The sequence below is a fragment of the Chlorocebus sabaeus genome, chromosome 21 (assembly GCF_047675955.1).
Source record: "Chlorocebus sabaeus isolate Y175 chromosome 21, mChlSab1.0.hap1, whole genome shotgun sequence".
Lineage (NCBI taxonomy): Eukaryota > Metazoa > Chordata > Mammalia > Primates > Cercopithecidae > Chlorocebus > Chlorocebus sabaeus.
The window spans coordinates 2,583,353-2,604,580 of record NC_132924.1 but is presented as its reverse complement, the minus strand read 5'-3'; the positions used below and the strand labels follow the sequence as shown (position 1 = coordinate 2,604,580).

General features: G+C 38.3%; 1 protein-coding gene across 1 annotated transcript in view; it reads left to right on the top strand.

Moving 5' to 3' along the window:
• The first annotated feature begins 291 nt into the window (after positions 1 to 291).
• ZNF92 (zinc finger protein 92) overlaps positions 292 to 21,228 on the top strand; it is a 141,480-nt gene continuing 120,543 nt past the window's right edge. Inside the window, exon 1 of the mRNA XM_073008734.1 lies at positions 292 to 467. The gene's annotated coding sequence lies outside the window, so the exon portion shown is untranslated. The remainder of the gene's footprint in view (positions 468 to 21,228) is intronic.

Here is a 21,228-nt window from a genome sequence, read left to right as displayed (position 1 = left end):
GTGTCCAGTTGTTCTACTTTCTACTTTTAAATAGCGAATAAGATGCATTATAAAAACAGACCCAGGTAAGGGAAAGAGCAAGTGCATTTCAAGGCTCAGCTCACTTCTTAATTAGCTGTGATACTCAGGGCGTGTGACTCAGCCTACAGGGGCCTGTTTCCCTGTCCATAAAGCGCACTAATGCTGGGGACGGTGGGTGTAGGGGAGGGTCCTGGAGCCTTATTCAATCTGTGGCGCCATTGTAGGAACCGTCCAGGGACACAGTTGGGGAGGAGGGCGTGGCTTCCGGCGTTTGGCTGGGCCTTTGTCTCTGGCTCGGGCCGGAGCCTGGGATCCATCTCTACTCTTCCGCGTGTTGCCCCTCGGGAGCCCTCGGTGACTTTGTCACAGCTTTTGTTGCCGTGAGATCTGCAGGTACTGGAAGATGCATAGCTAAGACGCCAGGACATCCTGGAAACTGGGAAATGGTGAGTATGCGGGGTTGGGCATCCCAAGAGGGGAGAGTGGGCTGGTTGAAACCGGCGGAACCGGCCTCCCCACGGTCAGCTCCCGGCTCCGCCGACCTGATTCCCAGCTGGCGCAGCTCCGCCCTCAGCCCCTTCCGAGGGTGGGTGGGGGCGCAAGATGGAGTCTGGGTCAGCGAACTTTGACCCTTAGCGTCCCCTTCCCGCGCCGCGACCTGCCTGAAGCTCCGTGGGCAGCGCTGCACCCGCATCCCCTTCTCTCTCCCAGATTGTTCAGGGATGACAGGCGAGTTATCAGAGCAGAATCCCGACTCGGTAGGTGCGTGGGAGGAGCTGCGGCCAGTGGGGTCCCCAGTGTCTGCTGTTAAAAAAATTTTTTTTTTTTTTTTTTTTTTTTTTTTGAGATGAAGTCTCACTCTGTCACCCAGGCTGGAGTGGTGTGGCGTGATCTTGGCTCACTGCAACCTCCACCTCCCAGGTTCAAGCAGGAGTACATTGTCCAGTGCCTCCTGGGAAGAAGGACATTGAGTAATTTAATGGGCAGCATGGGGATGGGAGAATGTTTTGAGGGTTACCATGGTCTGACTTGACAGTTAAGTCTGACATGTTTGTGTTCCCATCAGCACTGCCACTCCCTGAGTTTGTCACCTTGGAAAGACTTTTTCACTTATTTCCACTTAAATTTTTCAATAACTGTGAATTACGTTTCATCAGTAGAGCTGAAAATTTTTTTATAAAGTCAAAGACCATGAAGGGTGAATTTCAGAAAAATCTAGTCATATGTTTTATTTGTTAAAAATGTTTCTTTATCTTCATCAGAGTGATTTTAGTAAGTAAATTTCTTTCTGTTCTTTTTGGGTGGTGATTTCAAATAGAATTCCAAGGCATTGCTTTGGGAATGCTACAAGGGAAAAGAAATAGGAAAAATCTCTTTTTCATTATGGCTATAGAAAGTGAATACATTTCCACAAGAAAATATGAAAGATTAATTGATGAAGTGCATATATTTGTCAAAACATCAGCTCCCGTTTTTTGCAGGGTCTAAAATTTGTAACAGTGGATATCTCTGTTCTGTATTCTGTTGTCTAAATGTCCAAGTTTAATGTTAAATTTTATGAGATAGAACTTGGCACCTTCTGGAAATGTTCACATATGGTTTATTAAACTATTTATCATTAAAGTATGTAAGTGACATGTTTAATGTCTGAAAGAGATAGAGACTTCAGCTTTTCCTGTTGAAGTATAAAATTTAAGTGCCTTACTATTTCCTTACAATATTCTATAAACACGGTGTTTGAGTGATTTTGCTGTTTTCTTTAAACACTGGGCATTAGTTTTAAACTAACGTTAGGCAGAAAAGGGCTTTCTTTCATAAGGAGGAGCAAACTACTAGAAGGTCAGAAAAAAAATGTGGGACAAGGAGGACGGGATAAAACATGGTGAAATCAGATCCTAGATCAGAGAATGTTTTACCTAGAAGTCAGCCTGTCCTTAAGAGGGACATAAGGAGGGGTTTTAAGGTTGGGTCGAAGTTTGGAGTCTGGGGAAGGAAAGAAACTTAAGAAAAGTTTGGTTCACAAGTATTTTGTTCTGTCCACTAGAGACAAACTTATTTGTTTATGAGACAAAATAAAATAAAATAAAATAAATGGGAATTTAGAGAGTCTCTGGCTTTGGGATATCAAAAACAGGAAGGGTGTTTCTTAGCAGTAAGATGCTCTTGAAAAACACAAATGATGGGGGATTTCTTTTTTTTTTTTTTTTTTTTTTGAGACGGAGTCTTGCTCTGTAGCCCGGACTGGAGTGCAGTGGCCGTATCTCAGCTCACTGCAAGCTCCGCCTCCCGGGTTTACGCCATTCTCCTGCCTCAGCCTCCGGAGTAGCTGGGACTACAGGCGCCCGCCACCTCGCCCGGCTAGTTTTTTGTATTTTTAGTAGAGACGGGGTGTCACCGTGTTAGCCAGGATGGTCTCGATCTCCTGACCTCGTGATCCACCCGTCTCGGCCTCCCAAAGTGCTGGGATTACAGGCTTGAGCCACCGCGCCCGGCCGATGGGGGATTTCTTTAATCACAGCTGTTATCTACCCACCCCATCTTCTCCCACCACTTTTCCTTGCCTTGTACTTTTTTTTCATTTGGCTCTTCTTGATTTGTACCTTTTATAATAAACTGGTAAATGCAAGTATAGTATTTTGCTGAGTTCTGTGAATAGTTGTATCAAGTTATTGAACTTGAGAAGGAGGTTATGGGAGCCCCCAATTTATATGGGAACTCTCCCTTCCTCCACCCCTCTAACAGGCCCCAGTGTATGTGGTTCCCCTTCCTGTGTCCATGTGTTCTTATTGTTCATCTCCCAATTATAAGTGAGAACATGCAGTGTTTGGTTTTGTGTTCCTGCATATTAGTTTGCTGAAGATAATGGCTTTCAGCTCCATCCATGTTCCTGCAAAGAACATGATCTTGTTCCTTTTTATGGCTGCATCGTATTTCATAGTGTATAAAGCAATTGCAACTGAAGCAAAAATTGACAAATGAGATCTAAATAAACTAAAGTGCTTTTGCACAGCAACAGAAACTATCATCAGGATGAACAAACAACCTAGAGAAGGGGAGAAAATTTTTGCAATCTCTCCATCTGATAAAGGTCTGATATCCAGAATCTACCAGGAACTTAAATTTATAGGAAACAAACAACCTCATTAAAAAGTGGGCGAAGAACATGGAGAGACACTTTTCAGAAGACGACATTTATATGGCCAACACACATGAAAAAACAGTTCAACATCAGTGATTATTAGTGAAATGCAAATCAAAACTGCAATGAGATAACATCTCATGCCAGTCAAAATGGCGTTATTAAGAAGTCAAGAAACAGCAGGTGTTGGTGAGGCTGTGGAGAAATAGGAATGCTTTTACACTGTTGATGGGAGTGTAAATAAATTCAACCATTGTGGAAGAGAGTGTAGCTATTCCTCAAAGACCTAGAATCAGAAATAACATTTGACCCAGTGATCCCATTACTGGGTACATACCCAAAGGAATATAAATGATTCTATTATAAAGATACATGCATGTGTATGTTCATTTAGGACTATTCACAATAGCAAAGACATGGAATCAACCCAAATGCCTATCAGTGATAGACGGAACAAAGAAAATGTGGTACTATTTCATTTTTTATTTGAATGCCTTTATTTTCTTCTTTTTACCTGATTGCTCTAGCTTGACTTCTTGGTACTATGTTGAACAAAAGTGGTGAGATTTGATATGCTTGTCTTCTTTCTGATACTAGAGGAATAATTTGTTGCATTTCTCTCTTGAGTATAATGGCATCTGAGGCCTTAATATATATGGCCTTTATTGTGTTATAGTGCATGCTTTTATATGTACATTGTTGGGAGTTTTTATCATAGAAGTGTATTAAGTTTTGTCAAATGCTTTTAATAATTTTTTTGAAATAATTATATAATTTTCATTAGTCATTTTGTTATTGTAGTATATTATTTTTAATGATGATTGTGTATGTTGAAACATTCTTGCATCCTGGGGATGAGTCCCACTTGATCATAGTGTATGATCCTTTTAATATGTTGTTGAATTCAGTGTCTAGTATTTTGTTGAGAACTTTTTCTGTATCTTCAAAGGGATATTTGCTTATAATTTTCTTTTCTTGTAGTGTCCTTAACTGGCTTCAGTATGAGGGTACTAATAGCCACCTCAAGTGAGTTTGTAAGTGTTTTTTCTCTTCTATTTTTGGAAGAGTTTGAGAAGGACTGACATTAGTTCTCCCTTAAATGTGTGATGCAGTTCACCCATGCAGTCATTTGGTCATGGGGTTTTTAAAAATTGGAGATAGTTGGTTACTGCTTCGATCTCCTTCCTCATTATTGATCTATTCAGTATTTCTATTTCTTTATAATTTAATCTTGGTGGGTTTGTTTCTAATAATTATTTCTTGAGTTATCAAATTTGTTGTCATATAATTGCTCATAGTAGTCTCTTACTATTTTTTGTATTTCTGTGGGATCTGTTGAAATAACTTAATTTTTTATTTATAACTTTTTTAAAGTCCTCTCTCTTTTTGTTCCCTGGATTAATATAGCCAAAAAGTTTGTCAATTTTGTTTTTTAAAAAAAACTCAGCTCAATTAAAAAAACAATTTCTATTATCTTTCTAGTCTCTGTTTACTTTCTTTTTTCTCTAATTCTTAACATTTTCATAATTAAGCTAACATTGGAATTATTTTGGTCTTCTTGTTCAGGGTTTTTGGGAGTTAAAGTTAGGTTGTTTATTTAAATGTATTTTTTAAAATTAGTGTAGGAGTTTATTATTATAAACTTCTGTCTTAGAACTGCTTTTGTTGTATCCCAGAAGTTTTGGATCCTTGTGTGCTCAATTTTATTTGTGTTGGGATTCTTTCCTATTTCCCTTTTGATTTCTTCTTTGACCCCCATTGGTTGTTTATGAGCATGTTGTTTAATATCCACATATTTGTGAGTTTTCCAATTTTCTTCTTGCTATTGGTTTCTAGTTTTATACCATTAGAGTCGGAATAAAAGCTTGACATAATTTTAACCTTCTTAAATTTGAAAAGCTTGTTTTAATTTTTTGTTTAATACATAATCTCTCCTGGAGAATATTTTGTGTATTTTTGAGGTAAATGTGTATTCTTATACTGTTAGGTGAAATGTTATGTTTATATCTATTTAGTGTATAGTGTTACACAAGCACACTTTTTTTTTTAAGATTTGTTTGAATAATCTGTCTGTTGTTTCAAGTAGGATATTAAAGTTTTCTATTATTGTATTCCTATCTACTTCTCCCTACAGTTCTGTCCATATTTGCTTTATATATTTAGAAGTTCCAGTGTTGGGAGCATATATAAATATGTTTTTTTTTTTTAGACAGAGTCTTCCTGTGTCACCCGGAATGTAGTGCAGTGGTGTGATCTTGGCTCATTGCAATCTCTGTCTCCTGGGTTCCAGCAATTCTCCTGCTTCCTGCTTCCGCCTCCCGAGTAGCTGGGACTACTGGTGTGCACTGCCATGCCTGACTATTTTTTGTGTTTTTAGTAGAGACAAGATTTTGTGTGTTGGCCAGGCTGGTCTCAAACTCCTGACCTTGGTCTCCCAAAGTGCTGGAATTACAGGCATGAGCCACCACACCTGACCAAGCATATATATGTTTAATTGCAATATCCTCTTGACAAATTAGCCTCTTTATTATTATATGGAGAACTCATTTGACTGTTGTGATAGATGTTGCCAGGAGGTCTATTTTGTCTAATTTAAGCATAACTACCAATGCACTTCTTTGGTTATTACTTGCACGGAATATCGTTTTCCATCTTTTCACTTATAGATGGTTGTCCTTATAGCAAATGCTAGTCTCTTGTAAGCAGCATATCATTTTGTCTTTTAAAAATTTATTCATTCTGTTTTAGTCTATTTTGTGTTGCTATACCAGAATACCACAGACTAGGTAATTTATAAAGAGTAAAAGTTTATTTGTCTCATGATTCTGGAGGCCAGGAAGCCAAAGAGCATGACACTGGCATTTGTTAAAGGCCATATTGCTGCATAATAACATAGCCAAAGGTATGAGGGAGAGAGAACTTCCTTTTATAAAAGACCCACTCTTGTTATAATTAATCAGTTCCCATGATAAGGACATTAATCCATTCATGAGGGCAGAGTGCTTATGACCTAATCAATTCTTTTTTTTTTTTTTTCTGAGATGGAGTCTTGCTTTGTCATGCAGGCTGGAGTGCAGTGGCGCAATCTCAGCTCACTGCAACCTCTGCCTCCTGGGTTCAAGTGATTCTCCTGCCTCTGCCTCCCGAGTAGCTAGGACTACAGGCATGAGCCACCACGCCTGGCTAATTTTTGTATTTTTAGTAGAGATGGGGTGTCACCATATTGACCAGACTGGTCTCAAACTCCTGACTTCATGATCTGCCCACCTCGGCCTCCCAGAGTGCTGGGATTACAGGCATGAGCCATCGCGTTGGGGTTTTTTTTTTCTTCCTGAGATGGAGTTTCAGGCTTGTCACCAAGGCTGGAGTGCAATAGTGTGATCTCGGCTCACTGCAACCTCCGCCTCCTGGATTCAAGTGATTCTCCTGCCTCAGCCTCCCAAGTAGCTGGGATTATAGGCGACCACCACCACCATGGTAATTTTTGTATTTTTAGTAGAGACAGGTTTTTGCCATGTTGGTCAGGCTGGTCTCCACAACTCCTGGCCTCAGATGATCCACCCACCTCGGCCTCCCAAAGGGCTGGGATTAGCAAGTGTTAGCCAGTGTGCCTGACCAGTCCTAATCAATTCTTGAAGGTCCCGCTTCTTAATAGTATCATAATGGCTATTGAATTTTAACCTAAAATTTAGAGATGACATTTTCTGTAGCAGTGTCTGTTTATTGGATAATTTAATCTCTTTATATATAAAATAGTGATAGGTTACTATTAATGTTACCATTAATAAGTTATTATTGTGGTTTTGTTTTCTGACTATCTAAAATTTATTTGTTTGTTTTTTCGTCTTGTCTTATCTTTCCTGTGACTGTGTTCATTTTTGTTGAGACAAGGTCATGCTTTGTTTTCTAGGCTGGAGTGTGTGGCATGGTCATAGCCCTCGGTAGTCTCAATATCCTGGGCTCAAGCAGTCCTCCCATCTCAGCCACCCAAGTAGCTGGGGCTACAGGCATGTTCACAACATGCAGCTATTTTTTTGTAGAGATATGGTCTCCTTATGTTGCTCGGGCTGGTCTCAAACTCCTGAGCTCAAGTGATTCTTCCACTTCTGTCTCCCAAAGTGCTGGGACTACAGGAATGAGCCACTGCACCCAGCCTTAACTTTTTGGGGTTTTTTTTTTTAATATGCTTTAATTGCTTTCTCTTTTTCTTTTGTGTATCTACTACAGTTTTTTCCTAGTGGTTATCATGGGACTTACATAAAACATCTTATATTTTAACAGCCTAGCTTAAGATGATAACAATTTAACTTCAATGCCATAGAAAAACTACAAGTTTTCTCCTTTCACACATTTTATACTATATATCGCACTTTAGAACTTTTTATATTGTGCATCTAACAAATTATTGTGGCTACCTGTATTTTTAATACTTTTTAATAGATCTTACATTAGAGTTAAAAGTGATTTATACAAAACCATTACAGTATTAGAGTATTCTGAATTTCACTACTTACCATTTCCAGTGACATTTATACTTTATGTCTAATGTATAATGTAATGTTTTTCATATTGTTAGTTAACATTCCATCATTTCAATGTGAAAAATTTCTTTTAGCATTTCTCGTAACACAGGTTAAGTGGTGATAAATTCCCTCAACCTTTTTCTTTGTCTTAAAATGTCTTGATCTCTTCTATGTCTAAAGGACAGCCTTATTAGATATAGTCTTAGTTGTCAAGTTTTTTTCTTTTTAAAGCATTTTAAATATATAATTGAGTCTCCTAGCTTGCAAGGTTTCTGCTGAAAAATTCGCTGAGAACATTATAAAGGTTCCCTTGTATGTGAAGAATCTCTTATCTCTTACTGTTTTCAGGAATTGAGCTTTATCTGTGAATGCTGAAAATTTAATTATAATGTGTTCTAGGGCAATCCTTATTAGGTTCTTTTTACTGTAAGTATACTGAGCTTCATGAAACTGGATGTTCATATCTTTTTCTAAATTTGGGGGTTTTTTGGTGGTTGTTGTTGGTTTTTTTGAGACAGGGTCTCATTCTGTCAACCAGGCTGGAGTGCAGTGGCATGATCTTGGCTCACTGCAACCTCTGCCTCCCAGGCTCAAGCAATTCTCCCACCTCAGCCTCCCAAGTAGCTGAAACTACAAGCATGTGCCACCACACCTGGCTAATTTTTGTAGAGATGGAGTTTTGCTATAATGCCCAGGCTAGTCTCAAACACCTGAACTCAAGCCATTCCTGCACCTTAGCCTCCCAGAGTGCTGGGATTACAGGTGTGAGCCACCATGCCTGGCTTAGATCTGGGAAGTTTTTAGACATTATGTCTTTCAATTTCTTTTTCTTTTTCTCTCTCCCTTCTTCTGAAAATTCTAAAATGTGTTGATTTGTTCACTTTATGATTGGTCACTTTCAAATAGCCAACTTTGAGTTCACTTAATTTTTTTATTTTATAATTGAGTCTCCTGTTACAGTTTTCTATTGTAGTTTTTCAGTTCTATCATGTTTTTTAACTTTAGCTGCAGGATTTCTGTTTGGTTGTTTTTTATGGTTTCTATTTTCCTATTAATTTTTTTTTTAAATGAGCGATCTTGTAATGTTATCCAGGTTAGGCTTGAACTCCTGGCCTCAAGCAATCCTCCTGCCTCAGCCTCCCAAAGTTTTATTATTACAGATGTAAGCCACCATGCTTGGTCTACTTCTCTATTATATTTCTCACTTCGTTTCTGTGTTGTTGTTTTCTAAAATTTTTGAGTTATCTATTGTGTTCTTTTGCATCTTATAAAAGTTTCTTAAGGTGATTATTTTCAATTCTTTGTCAGACAATTCTGAGATCTCCATTTCTTTGTAGATGTTTACTAGAGCCTTATTAGTTCTTTTGGTGATGCTTATGTTTTCCTGATTCTTTTTCATCTGTATACCTTATGTTTGTATGCCTAAATGTGAAAGAACAAATCTTCCAGTAATTATAGAATAGTTTTGAAAGATAATTTCTTTTATTGGGTCCCTGGGCTGATGAGATTTCAACTGAGTGCATTTGAGTTTGTTGGAGCCAGATGACATGACTTCTACTTGGCCTTGAGTGGGTTTCATGATTGGCTGACCTGTTATCAGGACATCAGTTATAGATTCTGTTTATTACCTAGAAAGACTCAACTTTCTTCAGAATCTTTATTATTAGAGCTGGTGTTGGGATAAGAAATTGCACTTGTTTCTGCATATAGGGGTGCTTGACTCCTACTGGATCTCTGGTCTAACCCAGTCATTAGACAGTTCACTGGATGGGCAGGACTGACCCCTGATCAAAACTGAGAGCCACTGGAACTGATTCACAGGGCTGCTTCAAGATATACAACTGAGACTAAAAGTCTTCAGTTTTGTCTCTGGGTCCATGATATATTTCCCTCCAGGTTTTTGGGTGGGCAGGACTGTTCCCAGACGCTGGCCAACAGGGATTAAAACTCGGTTACAGGGCTTGCTTTAAGATTCACAGTGAGACTGATGTCAGCAGGCCTGCCTCAAGGGGCACAGACTTGGATGCTTTTAAACAAATCCCAGGTTGAGCAAAACTGCTCCTGAACTGTGGCTGCATGAAACAGAGCCAGGTTACAGTGCCATTTCAAGACTCACATCCAGAATAATGTTGATTGTCCTACATCCATGGGCACAGGTGGATGTTTTTCCCCGAGGGTCCCTTAATTTACATATGAATTAGCTGTATGCCTCTTACCTATAGAAATATCTGTGTTTTTCACCTGTGTTGTCCCTACTTTGTTGATAACATATTTCTTCTTGGCTCTCCTTTTTTTTTTTTTTGAGATGGAGTCTCGCTCTGTTGCCCAGGCTGGAATGCAGTGGCGTGATCTCGGCTCACTGCAACCTCCGCCTAGCAGGTTCAAGTGATTCTCCTGCCTAAGCCTCCCAAGTAGGTGGGATACAGGAGCCTGCCTCCACACTTGGCTAATTTTTTGTATTTTTTAGTAGAGACAGGGTTTCACCATGTTGGCCAGGCTGGTCACAAACTCCTGACCTCAGTTGATCCACCCACCTCAGCCTCCCAGAGTGCTGAGATTACAGGCGTGAGCCACCATGCCCGGCCTTTTTTCTTGGTTTTCAATGATTATTTTATTATATCCAGGTGATAGTCAGGAAAATAATCTTAAGTTAACAATGTACTTATAGTTTGAATGTATATGATTGTGTGAGAAGAACACTTTTGTTATTTGAAGGTAATTAAAAAAATTTTTTGTAACTGTCTCTTAAGTAATCTTAAGTGTTTAATTGTGGTTAAAAACGTACAATTGTCACCTCAAACATTATTAAGTGTACAGTTTAGAATTGTTAAGTACAATCCTGTTGTTTTACAAGAGGTTCTAGATAATTTTTGTCTTACAAAAGTAAAAGTGAGTACCCATTAAACAACAAATTGTCCTTTCTACCTCTTTTCCAGTTCCTGAAGAACACCATTCTACTTTTTGTTTCTATGAGTTTGATTAAATATTTTATACAAGTGTAATTATACAGTGTCTCCTTCTTTTTGATTATCTTATTTTACTTAACATAATGTTCTAAAGATTTATCTTTATTGCAGTACTTGTCAAGATGTCCCTTTTTTAAAAGACTAAATAATATTCCATTGTATATATGTGCCACATTTGTTTAAAATAGTCATCCATAAAGAAACATTTGCTTCCAGGTATTATTTTTTGTGAATAATACTGCAATGTACCTGAATGTACAAAATATCTACTCCATGTTCTGCTTTGACTATGGGATATTTTAAATATATTCATTTAGTACCATGTATATGCTCTTGATTTTGTTACCTGATCCTTTACGTTATATCCCCCAAATCATTGCCAAAACCAGTTGTCGCGAAGCTTGCCCCTTCTGTATTGTCCTAAGAGTTTTACAGTTACAGGTTTTATGTTAAAGTCTTAGTTTGTTTTTTAAAATTGACACATGTAATGTTACATATATTGGGGTATAATTATATATAGGTTGTATAATGATCAAGTCAGAGTATTTAGTGTATTTATTACCTAATGCAATTGTTATTTTTGTGGTGAGAACATTCAAAAGCCTCTTTTCTAGCTATTTTATCTTATCTTTGTTTTTTGTTTTTTTTTGAGACAAAGTCTTGCTCTGTCACTTAGGCTGGAGTGCAGTGGTGTAATCTTGGCTCACTGCAACCTCCACCTCTCGGGTTCAAGTGATTCTTGTGCCTCAGCCTCCTGAGTAGCTGGGATTACAGGCATGTGCCACCACACCCAGCTAATTATTGTATTTTTAGTAGAGATGGGATTTTGCCATGTCGGCCAGGCTGATCTTCAACTCTTGGCCTCAAGTGATCCACCAGTCTTGACCTTCCAAAGTTATAGGATTATAGGCGTGAGCCAATTTGCCCTACTTTTCTTTTTCTTTTCTTTTCTTTCTTGACAGAATTTTGCTCTGTCGCCCAGACTGGAGTGCAGTAGTTGAATCATAGCTTACTGTAACCTCAAATTCCCAGGCTCAAGTGATCCTCCCACTTTAGCTTCCCAAGTAGCTGGGGCTACAAAAACATGCCACCATGTCTGGCTAATAATTTTTATTTTCTGTAGAGACGGGGTCTCATTATGTTGTTCAGACTGGTCTTGAACTTCTGACTTCAAGTGATTCTTCTATCTCAGCCTCACAAAGTGTAGGGATTACAGTTGTGTTTCACCACACCTGGTCTCTTCTAGCTATTTTGTAATATGCAATTTTTAAAAATTAATTATTATCCTACTGCGTAATACTAGGTATATACTAGGTATATACCCAAAGGATTATAAATTATGCTGCTATAAAGACACATGCACACGTATGTTTATTGCAGCACTATTCACAATAGCAAAGACTTGGAATCAACCCAAATGTCCATCAGTGACAGATTGGATTAAGAAAATGTGGCACATATACACCATGGAATACTATGCAGCCATAAAAAAGGATGAGTTTGTGTCCTTTGTAGGGACATGGATGCAGCTGGAAACCATCATTCTCAGCAAACTATCACAAGAACAGAAAACCAAACACCGCATGTTCTCACTCATAGGCAGGAACTGAACAATGAGATCACTTGGACTCGGGAAGGGGAACATCACACACCGGGGCCTATCATGGGGAGGGGGGAGGGGGGAGGGATTGCATTGGGAGTTATACCTGATGTAAATGACGAGTTGATGGGTGCAGCACACCAACATGGCACAAGTATACATATGTAGCAAACCTGCACGTTGTGCACATGTACCCTACAACTTGAAGTTTAATAATAATAAATAAATTTAAAAAAAAAAAAAAAGAAAAGAAAACTGGCACAAGACAGGGATGCCCTCTCTCACAAAAAAAAAAAAAAAAAAAGATCTCAAAACAGCAAAAGAAACTATGAATAGAATAAACAGATAACCTACAGAATGGGAGAAAATATTCACAAACTATGCATCCAACAAAGGTCTAATATCCAGAATCTATAAGGAAATTAATTCAACAAGCAAAAAATAAATAATCCCATTAAAAAGAGGGCAAAAGGCTGGGCGCGGTGGCTCACATCTGTAATCCCAGCACTTTGGGAGGCCGAGGCAGGCAGATCACAAGGTCAGGAGTTCGAGACCAGCCTGGCCAATATGGTGAAACCCCATCTCTACTAAAGATACAAAAATTAGCGGGGCATGGTGGCAGGCACCTGTAGTCCCAGCTACTTGGGAGGCTGAGGCAGGAGAATGGCTTGAACCCGGGAGGCAGAGGTTGCAGTGAGCCAAGATGGTACCACTGCACTCCAGCCTAGGTGACAGAGTGAGACTCCATCTCAAAAAACAGAACAAATATTAAAAAAAAAAGTGGGCAAAAGACACGAACAGCCTCTTCTCAAAAAGACATACAAGTGGCCAAAAAACATGAAAAAATGCTCAACATCACTAATCATCAGAGAAATGCAAATCAAAACCATAATGAGATACCACCTCACATCAGTCAGAATGGCTATTACTAAAAGTCAAAAAAAACACAGATGCTAGGGGAGGTTGTGAGAAAAGAGAATGCTTATACACTGTTGTGGGAATGTCATTTAGTTCACCCACTGTGGAAAGCAGTCTGGAGATTTCTCAAAGAATTTAAAACAGCTACCACTTGATCCAGCAATCCCATTACTGGGTATATAGCCAAAAGAAAATAACCATTCTACAAAAAGAGAAACATGCACTCATGTGTTCTTTATAGCTCTATTCACAATAGCAAAGACATGGAACTAACCTAAGTGTCTATCAGCAGTGGACTGGATAAAGAAAATGTGATACATATACACCGTGGAATACTAAACAGCCACAAAAAAGAATGAAATCATGTCCTTTGCAGCAACATGGATGCAGTTGGAGGCCATTATCATAAGTGAATTAATGCAGCAACGGAAAGCCAAATATGGCATATTCTCACTTATAAGTGGGAGCTAAACACCGGATACTCACAAACATAAAGATGGCAACAAAAGACACTGGCAACTAATAGAGGGTGGAAGGAGGGTAAGGGATGAAAAACTGTTAGGTACTATGCTCACTTACCTGCATGACGGGATCAACTGTACCCCAAACCTCAGCATCACCCAATGCACCCATGTAATAAACCTGCACATTACTTACCCCCAAAATCTGAAATAAAAGTTTGAAGCTATAAAAAAAAAAAAGAAAGAAAACCAGAACTTATTTCCCCTATCTAATTGTAACTTAATATTGTTAAGTAACTTCTTTCCATCCTCCCCGTTTACTCTCCTGTGACCCTGTTGTATTCTTTCCTTCTATAAACTGCCCTTTTTTTTTCAGTTTCCTCATAAAAGCGAGATTATGAGATCATAAAGTATTTGTCTTTCTGTATATGGCTTATTTCACTTAACATGAAATACTCAAGGCCCACCTATGTTGTTGCAAATAACAGAATTTTATTCTTTTTTTAGGGCTGAATAGTATTTTATTGTGTATGTCTACCACTCTTTCTTTATGCATTCATGTGTCGCTATACATTTAAATTGATTCCGTATCTTAGCTATTACAAATAATGCTGCAATAAACATGGGGATGCAGATGTCTTTTTGACACATGAATTTCTTTCTTTTAGATATATACCCAGTAGTAAAATTATTGGATCATATAATCGCTCTATTTTTAATTATTTGAGAAAACTCCATACTAATGGCCATAAATATTTATAATCCCACCAACAGTGTATATATGTTCCCTCTGATTACATCCTCATTAGTACTTATTTTATGTCGTTTTAAAATTTATAGCCATTCGGCTGGGCACGGTGACTCACGCCTGTAATCCCAGCACTTTGGGAGGCTGAGGTGGGCGGATCACCTGAGGTCAAAAGTTTGACCTGACCAACATGGAGAAACCCCGTCTCTACTGAAAATACAAAGTTAGCTGAGCGTGGTGGTGCATGCTTGTAATCCCAGCTACTCGGGAGGCTGAGGCAGGAGAATCGCTTGAACCTGGGAGGCAGAAGTTGTGGTGAGCCGAGATCGTGCCATTGCACTCCAGTCTGGGCAAGAAGAGCAAAAACTCTGTCTCAAAAAAACAAAAAACAAAAAACAAAAAAAAAAAAGAAAGAAAAAAGAAAAATTATAGCCATTCTAATGAAAGTGAGGTGATATTGTAGTTTGGATTTGCATCTCCTTGATCACTAGTGATGTTGAGCATCTTTTTATGTACCTGTTAGCCATTTGTATGTCTTTTTTTTTGACAAATGTCTATTAAGATCTTCTTTTTTTTGAGATGGAGTTTCACTCTTTGTTGCCCAGGCTGGAGTGCAGTGGCACAATCTTGGCTCACTGCAACTTCTGCCTCCCGGGTTCAAGCGATTCTCCTGACTCAGCCTCCCGAGTAGCTGGGATTACAGGTGTGTGCCACCACGCCTGGCTAATTTTTGTATTTTTAGTAGAGATGGGAGTTTCACCATGCTGGCCAGACTGGTCTCAAACTCTTGACCTCAGGTGATCCACCTGCCTCGGCCTCCCAAAGTGCTGGGATTACAGGTGTGAGCCACTGTGCCTAGCCATTTTTAATAGATTAAGTTTGTTTTCTTTTAAAATTTTAAAATTTTTAATATATTCTGGATATCAACCCCTCTTCATATATATAGTTTGCAAATATTTTCTCCTATTTTCTAGGTTGTCTGTTCATTCTGATAATTGTTTCATATGCAAAAACATTTTAGTTTGATGTAATCTCATTTGCTTATTTTTGCTTTTGTTGCCTATGCTTTTGAAGTCTTATTTTAAAAATTTGTTTTCATTCTAATGTTGTAAAGCATTTTTTCTGTGTTTTTATCTAATAGTTTCATAGTTTAAGTCTTTAATTCATTTTGAGTTGATTTTTGTATATGGCGAGGGAGAGAGGTCTAGTTTTTTCTTCTTCATGTGGATATTAGATTTTCCCTGTACCGTTTATTGAAGAGATTAGCTTTTCTGCAAAATGTGTTCTCACCATTTTTGTTAAAAATCAGTTGGTTTTAGGTGCATAAATTTATTTCTGGGCTTATTGGGCACATTGATCTATGTGTATGTTTTTATGTGAGTACAATGCTGTTTTGGTTACTATAGCTGTGTAGCAAATTTTGAAGTCGGATATTGTGATGCCTTCAGCTTTGTTCTTTCTTTTTAAAATATGAGGAGTATTTACTAGACAAGTGGCTGATTACGTTTTTCAAGAAAACCATCTTTGAAAGTACTGGCTGATTCCTCCTTAAAAGGTACAAATCAGTCTTTTAAAAAACGTTTATTTCAGAGGCCAAGGTGGGTGGATCACAAGGTCAGGAGTTCAAGACCAGCCTGGCCAAGATGCTGAAACCCCGTCTCTACTAAAAATACAAAAATTAGCCGGGTGTGGTTGTGCACCTATAATCCCAACTACTTGGTAGGCTGAGGTGGGAGAATCACTTGAACCTGGGAGGCGGAGGTTGCAGTGAGCTGAAATCGCGCCCCTACACTCGCCAGCCTGGGCGACAGAGCAAGACTCCGTTTCAAAGACAGACAGACAAACAAAAGTTTATTTTAAATTCAGGGATACAAGTGCAACTTTGTTTTATAGGTAAACTTATGTCATGTGGGGATTTGTTACATAGATTATTTAATAACCCAGGTATTAAGCCTATTACCCATTTGTTATTTTTCCTGATCCTCTTCCTCCTCCCACATTTCACCCTTTGAAAGGTCCCAGTGTGTGTTGTTCCCCTCTGTGTGTCCATGTGTTCTCATTATTTAGCTCCCACTTATGAGTGAGAACATGTGATACTTGTTTTTTTTTTTTTTTTTCCTGTGCTAGTTTGCTAAGGATAATGTCCTCTAGCTCCATCCACATCCCTGCAAAAAACATGATTTCATTCTTTTTCTGGCTGCGTAGTATTCCATGGTGAATATGTACCACATTTTTCTTTATTCAGTCTATCACTGATGTGCATTTAGGTTGATTCCATGTCTTTGCTATTGTGAATAGTGCTGCAGTGAGCATGCATGTACATGCGACTTTATGGTAGAATAATTTATGTTCTTTTGAATTTATATCCAATAATGGGATTACTGGGTTGAATGATATTTCTGTCTTTAGGTCTTTAAAAAATTACCACACTATCTTCCACAATGGCTGAACTAATTTATACTCCCACCAGGAGTGTATAAGCATTTCTTGTTCTCCACAACCTTGCCAGCATCTGTTATTTTAAACTTTAAAAAAATAACCACTTTGACTGGCATGAGATGGTATCATGTTGTGGTGTTGATTTGCATTTCTTTAATGATCAGGGATGTTGAGTTTTTTTTATTTTTTTATGATTGTTGGCTGGACGTAAGTCTTTTTAACAGTGTCTGTTCATGTCCTTCACCCGCTTTTTAATAAAGTTGTTTGTGTTTGTTTTTGTTTTGTTTTTTTGAGACGGAGTTTCGTTCTTGTTGCCCAAGCTGGAGTGCAGAGGTGCCATCTTGGCTCACCGCAGCCTCTGCCTCCTTGGTTCAAGCAATTCTCCTGCCTCAGACTCCCAAGTGGCTGGGATTATAGGTATGCGCCACCACGCCTGGCTAATTTTTTTTCATATTTTTAGTAGAGACAGAATTTCTCCATGTTGGTCAGGCTGGTCTTGAACTCCTGACCTCAGGTGTTCCTCCCGCCTCAACCTCCCAAAGTGCTGGGATTACAGGTATGCACCACTGCATCCGGCCAGTTATTTGTTTTTTCTTGTAAATTTGTTTAAGTTTCTTATCGATGCTGGTATTAGTCCTTTGACAAATGCATAGTTTGCAAAAATTTTCTCCCATACTGCAGTTTGTCTGTTTACTCTTTTTTTTTTTTTTTTTTTTTTTGAGATGGAGTCTCGCTTTGTATCCCAGGCTGGAGTGCAGTGGCACAATCTCGGCTCACTGCAAGCTCCGCCTCCTGGGTTCACGCCATTCTCCTGCCTCAGCCTCCCGAGTAGCTGGGACTACAGGCACCTGCCACCACGCCTGGCCAATTTTTTTGTATTTTTAGTAGAGATGGGGTTTCACCATGTTGGCCAGGATGGTCTTGATCTCCTGATCTCGTGATCTGCCCGCCTCGGCCTCCCAAAGTGCTGGGATTACAGGTGTGAACCACTGCACCCGGCCTCTGTTTACTCTTTTAATAGTTTCTTTTGCTGTGCAGAAGCTCTTTAGTTTGATTAAATCTCATTTGTTAATTTTTGCTTTTGTTGCAATGGCTTTGGCATCTTTGTCATGAGGTCTTTGCCTGTGCCTGTGTCCTGAATGGTATTGCTTAAGTTGTCTTTCAGGGTTTTTATAGTTTTGGGTTTTGCATTTAAGTCTTTAATTTCATCTTGAGTTAATTTTTGTATATGATGTAAGGAAGGAATTCAGTTTCAGTTTTCTGACCATGGCTAGCCAGTTCTCTCAACATTATTTACTGATTAATAGAAATTATTGTTCTTTCCCATTTCTTGTTTTTGTCAGCTTTGTCAAAGGTCAAATAGTTGTATTGTGCAGCTTGATTTCTGGCCCTCTATTCTGTTTCATTGAGACAAAGAAGGGATTACATAATGGTAAAGGGTTCAGTTCAACAAGAAGATGTAACTGTTCTAAATATAAATGCACCCAATCCAGGAGCACCAAGATTCGTAAAGCAAGTTCTTAGAGACCTACAAAGAGACCTAGACTTGCATATGATAATGGTAGTAGAGTTTAACACACCACTGACAATGTTAGACAGATCATCGAGACAGAAAATTAACAAAGATATTCAGGACCTGAACTTAGCTCTGGATCAAGTGGACCTGATAGATATCTACAGAACTCTCCACCCAAAACAACAGAATATACATTCTTCTCATCACCACACAGCACTTACTCAAAAATTGGTCTTGTATTGTAAGTAAAATAATCCTCAGCAAATGCAAAGAACTGAAATCATAATAGTCTCTCAGACCACAGCATAATCAAATTAGAATTCAAGATTAAGAAATCTGCTCAAAACCACACAAGTACATGAAAATTGAATAATCTGTTACTGAATGACTTTTGGGTAAATAATGAAATTAAGATGGATATCAAGAAGTTATTTGAAACTGAGAACAAAGACACAATGTACCAGCATCTCTGGGATGCAGTTAAGAAGTGTTAAGTGGAAAATTTACAGCATTAAATGGCCTCATCAACAAACTAGAAAGATCTCAAGTCAACAACCCTAACATTTCCACCAAAAGAACTGCAGAACCAAGACCAAATGAAACCTAAAGCTAGCAGAAGACAAGAAATCACCAAGATCAGAGCCAAACTGAAGTAGATAGAGACATGAAAAACCCTTCAAAAATTCAACAAAACTAGAAGCTGGTTTTTTTGAAAAATTAATAAAGTAGATAGACCACAGGCTAGACTAAAAAAGAAGAAAAAAGAATCAAATAAACACAATCAGAAATAAGAAGGAAATCACCATTGAGCCCACAGAAATACAATCATCAGAGAATTTATGCGTACATAAACTAGAAAATCTGGAAGAAATGGATCCTTTTTTTTTTTTTTTATATACACCCTCCTAAGACTGAACCAGAAAGAAATTCAATCCCTAAATTGACCAATAATGTGTTCTGAAATTGAAGCAGTAATAAATAGCCTGCCAACCAACCAACCAAACAAACAAACCCAGGACCAGAGAGATTATTCACAGTAGAATTTTACCACAGGTACAAAGAAAAGCTGGTACCATTTCTACTGAAACCATTAAAAAAAAAAAAAAATTAAAAAGACGGACTCTTCCCTAACTCATTCTATGAGGCCAGTATCATCCTAGTACCAAAACCTGGCAGACATACAACAAAAAATGAAAGTTTCAGGTCAATATTCTTGAGGAACATTGATGTAAAAATTCTCAATAAAATACTGGTAAACCAAATCCAGCAACACATCAAAACGCTTATCCACCAGAAAGAAATTGAATCCCTGAATTGACCAATAATGTATTCTGAAGTTGAAGCAGTAATAAGTAGCCTGCCAATCAAAAACAACAACAAAACAAAACAAAACCCGGGACCAGATAGATTCACAGTGGAATTCTACCAGAGGTACGAAGAGGAGTTGGAACCATTTCTACTGAAACCATTCAAAAAAATCGAAAAGGAGGGACTTCTCCCTAACTCACTTTATGAGGCCAGCATCATCCTAATACCAAAACCTGGTAATATGCAACAACAAAAAAAGAAAGTGTCAGGTCAATGTTCTTGATGAACATTGATGCAAACATTTTCAATAAAATACTGGCAAACTGAATCTAGCAACACGTCAAAATGCTTATCCACATGATCAAGTTGGCTTCATCCCCAGAATGCAAGCTTGGTTCAACATATACAAATCAAATCAGTAAATGTGATTCATCACATAAACAGAACTGAAGACAAAAAACACATGCATATTTTAATAGATGTAGAAAAGGCCTTCAATAAAATTCAACATCCCTTTATGTTTAAAACTCTCAATAAACTAGGTATTGAAGGAACATACCCCAGAATAATAAGAACTATATATGACAAACCCACTGCCAATATCATACTGAATAGGCAAAAACTGGAAGCATTCTCCTTGAAAACCACCACAAGAAAAGGACGCCCTCTCTCACCACTCCTATTTAACATAGTATTGGAAATTCTGGCCAGGGCAATCAGGCAAGAGAAAGAGATAAAGCGTATTTAAATATAAAGAGAAAAAAAGTCAAATTATTTTTGTTTGCAGTTGACCTAATCCTATGTCTAGAAAATCCCATAGTCTCAGTCCAAAAGCTTTTTAAGCTGATAAACAACTTTAGCAAAGTTTCAGAATATAAAATTAATGTGGAAGAATTACTAGCATTTCTGTATACCAACAAGAGGCAAGCACAGAGCCAAATAATGAAGAAACTCACATTCATAATTGACACAAAAAGAATACAACACCTAGGAATATAGCTAACTAGGGAGCTGAAAGAGCTCTACAAGGAGAACTTTAAGGGCATGGTGGCTCACGCCTGTAATCTCAGCAATTTGGGAGGCTGAGGTGGGCAGATCACTTGAGGTCAGGAGTTCGAGACCAGCCTGGCCAACATGATGAAACCCTGTCTCTACTAAAAATATGAAAAGATTAACTGGATGCGGTGGTGGGCACCTGTAATCCCAGCTGCTCGAGATGCCGAGGCAGGAAAATTGCTTGATCCCAGGAGATGGAGGTTGCAGTGAGCCGATATGGTGCTACTGCGTTCCAGCCTGGACGATGGGTGACAGAGTGAGACTCCGTCTCAAAAACCACTTAAAGAAATCAGAAAAGATACAAACAAATGGAGAAACATTCCATGCTCATGGATAGGAGAATCAATATTGTGAAAATGGCTATATACCGAAAATAATTTATAGTTTCAATATTATTCTTACTAAACTGCTGTTGACATTCTTACAAAGTTAGAAAAAACAATTATAAAATGTGTAATGAACCCAAAAAAGAGCCCATATAGTCAAGGCAATCCTAAGTAAAAATAACAAATCTGAAGGCTTCACACTATTCA